This window comes from Octodon degus, unplaced genomic scaffold (assembly GCF_000260255.1).
Source record: "Octodon degus isolate 3935 unplaced genomic scaffold, OctDeg1.0 scaffold00100, whole genome shotgun sequence".
Taxonomy (NCBI): Eukaryota; Metazoa; Chordata; class Mammalia; order Rodentia; family Octodontidae; genus Octodon; species Octodon degus.
In genome coordinates, this window is record NW_004524676.1 from 6,141,171 (window position 1) to 6,148,610 (window position 7,440).

Genomic DNA, 7,440 nt, shown 5'->3' on the forward strand with positions numbered 1-7,440 from the left:
AATGACCTTGCTTCCTCCTCAATTATCTTCAAGCCATCTTTTCTATTGTCCTGCTGCATAGCATTTGGCTTCCTTTAGAACGATAATCTCCTCAGCTACCAGTCTCCTCTGCTCCAACGTTTCCCATTTTTTCAGGGGAAACAGAAAACTTTATAGATGGTCTTTCTGCTCCTGCTTTTCAGGATAAACCTAGCTAAAAGTTACAAGCTCTAGCTATGCTACAGCCTGACTGTTAGGTTGGTTTTAAATTTTCTCTACCAAGTGATTCATCTTCCACCTTTAATCTCAATCTCTGGCAGTCTCAGGACATGGATGAAATACAAACTTTTTTTTTTTTTTTTTCCAGAGTATAATACACATGATCTGAAATCCAGCTGTCAATGGAATCTTTGTTTCCAACTCAAATCTCCTCAGTCTGGCCTTTATCTTCTCCATTTCTATCAGCATTCTGGTTCTCTGAATTCTGACCAGGATTTCCTATAAAGCTCAGGTTACAGCATTCCATGGCTTCTCCAACAGGCACCTTTAAGTTTTTCCGAACTCCTTCCGTGCACTACTTCCAAAAGCTTCTGAACCCCACAGCCAAGTACAGTCCCAGCAACAGCCCCACTCCTGGTACCAGAATCTGGCTTAGTCATTTTGGTTGCTGGACAAAATACGTGACCCCTGCAACTAAAGGCAAACAGGCTTATTGAGCTGCTTCAGTCACAGTCAGCTGGCTCCAAGCCAGGACGGGTGACAGCAGACTGTTCTGGAGGTCAGCTGCTCCAGGCACAGCAGGCAGGAAGCAGCCAGGACCGAGGGAGAAGCTGGGAGGGAAGATAAACCCTTCCAGGCCAAGCCCCCTGGTACCCATCTCTCCCAAGCAGACCCCCAACTCCTAACAGCAGGTCAGCTCTAATCCTTTATGGTCCCATCACCTCCCAAGAACCCCACCTATGAGTCTATGAGGCTTTGGGGGAACTCCAGATATAAACCATAACAAATCTGTGTGCTATAATTCGGCACGTAACTTGTGAAGGATGTGAGACGCAAAGTACATCCTCAGTGGTAGGTTAATGAGCGATTTTTCTTATTGTATTTTCCTCAGTCCTAAAATGAACATGTATTACTATTGCAAAAAGTAATAAAAGCTTTACAAGTTAAAAACTTATGAAGATGAAAGTTAATTTGAACATTTTAGCCTTAAAGAAATTCCTTTTTTCTTTGCATGTATGTTTTTGTTCTGATGATATTTCTGACCAAGGATTGTTCTTGAACCAAAAACAGTAGATAGGAATTTTATGGTTTAGTCTTTAAGCATTAGTTAAGCTTTGACACTTAACGCCTTATAAAATACTGTAGGAAAAATGGACAAAAAGAAAAACTGAGAGATCTAGATGGTATAAAGTAGATACTTTACTTTACTTTTACTATATATGATCATTTACTTTTACTTTTACTATAAATGAACCGGGGATTGAACTCAGGCCCTTGCGCTTGCCAGGGAAGCGCTTATGCCACTGAGCCATCTCTGAATTTTCTGACTCAAAAATTTTAAAAATATACCTTTATATGAAGAAAAGAAAAGAAATGATACTTTATAATTCAAAGCCAAGTAAGTAATGGTTTAGGTCCTTAAACAATTTCTTCTCTTTGGGTCTCTGGAAGGTTGGGTTACCTGGTGCTCTCCTGAAGATTGCTGTAGTTTGGAAGCTTTCTGACTCTGAAACTTCCTTAAGGGACCATCTTACTTGGTAAGGTGAACTTGCAGACACATCTTTTGAATAGCCAACTTGTTAGACCAATAGTCCGCAGTTCTCATGGGTATAGGAATCGCCTCAGAGCTGTACACAAGTAACACTGAGAAAGGATGCCACACAGAACAGAGGCTTCCGACCTAACGAGTGCCGGACACAGTCCAACATGGATGTTTTAAATGCTGTCTAGGGGATATAAATGTACAGGTTTAAGATCTACAGATGAGGATTAAACGCTGAAAACATCGCCAGAGCCCCAGTAGGTAAGATCAACAAAGAACTGGACCTAAGGACCTGGAGAATTCAAGTCACACCTATTTCCTTCCAATTTGCAACAGAAATGAACAAGATCTTCTGATTTTTTTCAAGAAATGCCAGAAAACCAGTTTTTAAATGAAACTGTGATTTTTTAAATGGGGGCAACTCCCAACAATTTAAAAAGAAAATGTAAGTCACACAAAATATGCTCGTAGTCTAATGTGGTAAAATAGTCATCAGTCTGTACTAAGTAAAAAAAATCAGTGGAGTAAATTAACCTCAACTGCTTCTTCCACTTTCCCTGTCTCTCCTCCACCTACTCCAAGCCTGAGTCCCTGGCTCCACAGCCTGTCCCTTTCCTTTTCCTTGTCTCTTTCTTTTCCAGCCTTCTTTGTCCTTCCTAAGGGATGGAAACGGAACCCTACACATTAAATCTTCATGTGGCCCAGACTATGCCACTAGACGGGCCTCTACGCTTGGGAAAGTGCAGGCTGTAAGTTGCAACCCGAGCCTGTGGCTCCATTATGTCAGCAACTGGGTTGCTTAGGAAAATCAAGGGAGTTAGTCAAGCTCTTAATATGGGTTCACTAAGACTTTCATCAAGGAACTCATGGAGAGCTTCATTTCAGTTCTGGCAAGGTTGTTTTTTGGTTTGTGCTTTGCCTTAAATCTAAACCACTGCATATCAAAAGCACCCCTAAAAGTTTGTTACTGTTGCTGCTTTGTGGTTTGTTTTTTAATTTCCATATATAGACTTCATTCATCCCTTGATAAATATATCTCCAGAAATGTAGTCAGGGCATAGGGAGATTTTGTGCTGAAAATCACAAGCCCAAAACCTCCCACAGGCCAGGCGTAATGGCACATGCTGGTGACCCCAGCACTCAGGAGGCTGAGGCAGGAAGATCACTGTGAATCTGAGGCCAGCCTGGACTACACAGTAAGACCCTATGTCAATCAATCAATCAATCAATCAATCAATCGACTGATCCCTTCCACATATCTGCAGTTTAGCAATGTGCTTGATTCTAGACCACTAGTATACTGAATAATCTTTTTGCTTATTGAAGGATCTTTCCAGCTTGGTTCTCACTGTATCTTCACAACTAACAAAACAAGCAGTTCAGACACTATTATTTTCACTGGGCAGATGAGAAAGGCAAAAAAATATCTGGCTGGCTGAGCACACATGGTGGTGTGCACCTGTAACCTCAGCACTCAGGGAGGCTGAGGCAGGAAGAGTACAAATTCTAGCCTCGTCTGGGCAATTTAGGGACTCAGTGAAACCTTGCTTCAAAAAATAAAAACAGCGATAACAAAAATATTCAATGAGCTGCCCAAGGGGACCCGGCTAGTTATTCATAAAGATATACTACAGCCTCACTAATCTGGGTGTCTGTCTCTCCATCTCCGTCTCTGTCCCCCTCTCGTTCTCCCCTAGGGCTCCATGCCTTCTGGGCAAACTTTCAGCCACTGAGTGACAGCCCCACCAGGAGTCTTTGACTACCAGCCCAACCCCACTGCCAAGCTACCTCCCTAAGGCTGATTCACTTTACTACAGGAAAACCAATGCATATGTGATTAAAATCCAACAAGAAGCACAACAGTGGCTTACAAAGGCCCAGCTTAGAGTCAGCAGACAAGATACCTTCTTCTGAAGGCCATCAGCCAGCCTGCTTCTCACACACCTCCCGCCCCCCACACTGCTCAGAGTCACAGTCTCCCAGAAACTGAAAACATGAGTTTCCATTAGGATATTGGTCTCAGAAAAGATCTTGTAAAAGATCGAATAGCCATAAAACTGCAAAGGTAAGGCCAATTTTCCTGATCCACTTTCCCCACTTCCTGTGAACGATAAAGATGAAAAGTGCTTTTTAATTTAATATATATGAAGGGCTAACACTGCCAAACACTTCACCAACCATTGTGTTAATTAAATCCTTAGGATAACTCAGGAAGATCAGTACTGCTACAGTCACCACAAGCCCTATTTAACAAATAAAATAAACAACAGACAAAACTCTGGGAAATAAGCAGCCTGCTCAAGATCCTACGAGTAGTAAATTGAGACCAGTGTTTACATGGGATTCACTGCCTAACCCCCCACACCTTCCCTGGCCTGGAATGACAGTAATGCAATCCTGGGAAAATACCAACTAGGTGATCTTGGCGAACACTTCCTTCAAAAGATGGGAAAAAAGCACCTGGGCTAGAGCATCAAAAAAACCCCACAATGTCAATAGGCATTCCAGACTGGAATCCACACAGCTACTGAGGCAGAAAAGCAACCAGGACAGGGGAAGAATGAAATAGCAGAGAGAAAACACGGAAACAGAGTCAGACTGCAAAGGAATTTAGACTTCATAGGCAGTGTGAACTCCCAGGAAGTTTCTTTATAACAGGAACTGAAGTATGGAATATAAGTTTAGCGAAAGCATCCTGATGAGTTGGGGTGGCACAGCCCAGCATGGGGCAGAGCAAAGGGAAAGGGTACCTGGCTCCTTCAGCGCCGGAGCATCCTCCCCCTGCACCGGTGTCTGTCTCATGATCCTATCCCCACACTCAACTTGATGCCTTTGTGGTCAGACAACAGGGACCTGAACTGAGCAGTGAGAACAGAGAGTGAGAAGATGGGTTTGAGGACATCTGCAAGGATCGGGTCGTGGCTCAAAAGTGGAGAAGAGTGGGAAGAAGCAAAGAAAAAGACTCCAGTGCTTCCACTGTAAGAGAAAGAGGGCAGACATGCGACAGAGCACCGCAAGGAGGCCGAAGGCATGGCTTCCCAAGGCTTCAACATGGGCAATATTTAGCAGGTAACTGCACCGCACCACACACTAGTGAAACAAGGAGCAGGAGCAGGTTTCGCCTCAAGTATCACGGTAGGGCAGTGATGGCCAACCTGTGATAGCTTTCAAGACACAAACAGCCCACTTCCGGTTACAGGTTTTCCAACATTGTCACAGGAGGGAAAAAGACAAAAGGAGCGTGGTCAGAATGCAGGGGGCCTCCGCAAGGCCTTCCTTTCCTCAGGGGCTTAATTCCCTAAGCAACACAGAAAAGGTACATAAGGAAGATGTTTTAAAGACCGGAATATGGAAAAAAAAAAAAAAAAGAAAACACACAAAGTGTATAACATAAAAAAAAAAAAAAAAAAAAAGAATAAAGACCGGAAAATGCCTATCTATATTTACCTCATCTGCAGTGAAAGAAGAGTGGCACAAGTAACCTGCCATTCCTGTGGCAGACTGCCACCCCTCACCATCAGAGCTGATGCTCCCAGCATTCAGGTCCCGGGACCGAAGTCACTGCTCACGCGACCCCCTTCACCTAAGCCTCCTCCACAGCCATGATCTAATACCTGAACTACCCTAATACCTGAAATCCATCTAGGCATGCACTGATAACCGTCCCTTTCCGGAAGGAGAAGGGCAGCTCCACAGAAGCAGGAACTTGATCTGGTTAGTCGCTGGCAGCCACACAGAAGCCCTTGGGGAGGAAACATTTATTGAATACAGCAAATGGGAGGAGTGTTAAACCTCAACAAGATAAAGACCTCAAGCCAACTAGATTTCCGGTGACACACAGAGAATTGAAGTGAGTTTGAAGACCAAAGTCATTTTGAGGCAGGGCTTACAGCCCAAATCCTGGGAGTCACAGTACATCAAGGGATGGGCAGTTTTGCGTAAATTACGAGTATCCACCCAGCGTGAGATATTTGACAATGAGGCCAGCCAGCTGCCAGCTCAGGTTTTATTTCCGTTGTCCTTCTGACGTCAGAAAAAGCACGAGTTGCCGCGCAGTTTCTCCTATCAAGGTGACAAATTACAGCCTCGCTGGGCCCTGCATTCTGCAAACTGCTCCCCCCCCCCCCCCCCCCCCCATGCTAAAAGAAATGTAATAACCACTGCAGGGATGCCAAACCTCCCAAATGCATCATCTGGTTGCCCAAAGGTGGGTCTTTCCCACTATACGCACATCACCACGGGTTTGTCCAAGAAAGTATGCGAACCAAGCTTCACTTTAAACAGGCTGGTAAAAAAAAACAAACAAACAAAAAAAACAAACAAAAAAAAAACCTCCTCGGTGGGCGCCGCAGAGCTAGACACAAAGGATTCGGGTCGCAGCACCGCCTTCCCGGCTCAAGGCAGCTGGTGAAAGGCGCTAGGGACGCGTGGAGCGGTAACTGCGAAATTCCTTTTGCCGCCAGCAGAACTCTGCCCTCCAGGACGACAGCCCGGCAGGGATCCGGGGCGAGCGACCTGGCGAGTAAGAGGCGCCCAGGGTGGCCGGTGACCTGCAAGGGTCCGGCGGGCGCGGAAGAGCCGGGCACTCGGGGTGCGTGGGGAGCAGGGGCCGGCGCACGCGAGATCCAAGGCTTCTCCCCAAGGCGCCCAGTCAGCGAGTTAAAGAAAGGTACTTAGCGGCCACGTTTGGGCTGCCGGTGGGCGAGACTCGGAGTGTAACGGAGGGCGAGCGAGAGAGACTCGGGCTGCCTCTCCGGGGGAGACCGGAGAGGAGCGCGACCCCCGCTCGCAAGTGGCGGCCTTTTGTTCGCCGGCGCCAGTGGACCCGGCGATCGGCAAACCTCTTCGGCCCTAGCTTCATTTCGAAAGCAAGTCGTCCCGGCGGGAACAGTCATTTGCCGCCTGCATCCACTAGAGATCCTCCCGCGCGCGTCCTCCCGCTTCCCGTCACCGAGGGGGCTCCGCGGTGGCAGCGCCACCGTCCCCGCCACTCACGCGCCCCGCGCTGTCCCAGACCTCACCCGCCCCGAGCCGCCGCTGGCCGCGCGCAGCAGCCGGGCACCCCGCACCCGCTCCTTCCGGCAGGTCCCAGGTGGAGGCCCCGACCGTCCTCGGGTACCCGGCCGCGTGGTCGCAGGCGCTCGAGAAATGTAACCAGACGCGTGCCATCAAAGCCGATTAAAAAAAAAAAAAAAAAAGTAAGCCACAGCCCACTGTAAGGCGCACCCAGGCCCTCGCGCGGCGCGTGCCCCCGGGAGGTCAGAGGACCTGAATTTTCCTCGCCGAGAAGCAGCGTCCGAGCGGTTTCCGCGGCGCCGCCTCCTAGTCCGCGTGGAAATAAGAGGCAGAGGTGGCAGAGGGCGCCGTCCGAGAGCCCGCCCTCCGGGACCGTCCCGGCAGCTCGCCGTCCTTTGTGTCCAGGGCTGCAAGGCCCGGCTGGGAGAGGACCCGGGCGGCGAGGGTGGCGCGGCGATTTCCGAGGAAGGTACAGGCGGGGGCTCCCGGCGACCTCCAGGCGGATGGCGCGGCGGCCGCGGCGCTCTTCCCTTCCGGGCTGATTGCATCACCGGAGTCTCCCAGCGCCGCCCCGCCCGCGCCCAGCTCCCCGCCTCGCACTCACCTCGGCGCGAAGGGGCGCGGAGCGCGGTCATTTCCCGCCGGGGGCGCCGCCCCTGCGCTCCCGTGGCCGAGGGCGTCGC

The 7,440-nt window shown here is 48.8% G+C and overlaps 1 protein-coding gene across 4 annotated transcripts in view; it reads right to left on the bottom strand.

The window, feature by feature from the left end:
• The window catches only part of Slc38a1 (solute carrier family 38 member 1), a 63,784-nt gene extending 56,344 nt beyond the window's left edge, over positions 1-7,440 (bottom strand). Inside the window, exon 1 of one of the 4 annotated variants that reach the window (XM_023723588.1) lies at positions 7,362-7,440. The gene's annotated coding sequence lies outside the window, so the exon portion shown is untranslated. Of the gene's footprint in view, positions 1-5,188; positions 5,340-6,967; positions 7,305-7,361 lie in introns of those variants that run through there. The other 3 variants (XM_023723589.1, XM_023723590.1, XM_023723591.1) reach the window with 3 other exon arrangements.